Source organism: Penaeus monodon, chromosome 33, assembly GCF_015228065.2.
Source record: "Penaeus monodon isolate SGIC_2016 chromosome 33, NSTDA_Pmon_1, whole genome shotgun sequence".
NCBI lineage: Eukaryota > Metazoa > Arthropoda > Malacostraca > Decapoda > Penaeidae > Penaeus > Penaeus monodon.
Window position 1 is genome coordinate 8,967,793 of NC_051418.1, and position 513 is coordinate 8,968,305.

Here is a 513-nt window from a genome sequence, read left to right on the forward strand (position 1 = left end):
CGCAACCTTATCGGGAAATCAAAACCTGATTTCGTCACCATTCCTCCCCGTCCCATCTATCTCCCATCTCTCTCATTTCTCTGTCTCTTCTCTCTCTCATCTCTCGAACTATCTCATATTATCCATTATCGAAATCACTTGAATCCCAGTGATCAGCCAGCCTTTACAACATATTCCGCCCATCAATTTCAAGTTCATAGGCTCTCATATTCAGACATGGCTATTGATGTATTTTCTGAAGACGTAAAAGTATAAAACTATTATGCAGATTTTTTTTTTTTTTTGATGCCCCTTTAGATAAGAGATTAGAACTTTTATTGGGATAATTTCGAAGGCTTTAGACATAGAAAGAACGGTGTTTATTGCAGCATAGACGTTCTACACGGGTTATAAAGTTCTCTCGAAGATGATCCCTCCTTTAAAAAGTTGTTTGTCTACCAACTTAGCGTGTCATAAAAAGGACTGGAAAATACAAAAGAAAATGGGAGGGAGGAAAAAATACTGGTGCTTTTG

At 37.6% G+C, this 513-nt stretch overlaps 1 protein-coding gene across 1 annotated transcript in view; it reads left to right on the plus strand.

The window, feature by feature from the left end:
- The window catches only part of LOC119594234 (integrin alpha-PS2-like), a 126,991-nt gene that overhangs the window by 678 nt on the left and 125,800 nt on the right, over window positions 1-513 (plus strand). The window lies entirely within an intron of this gene.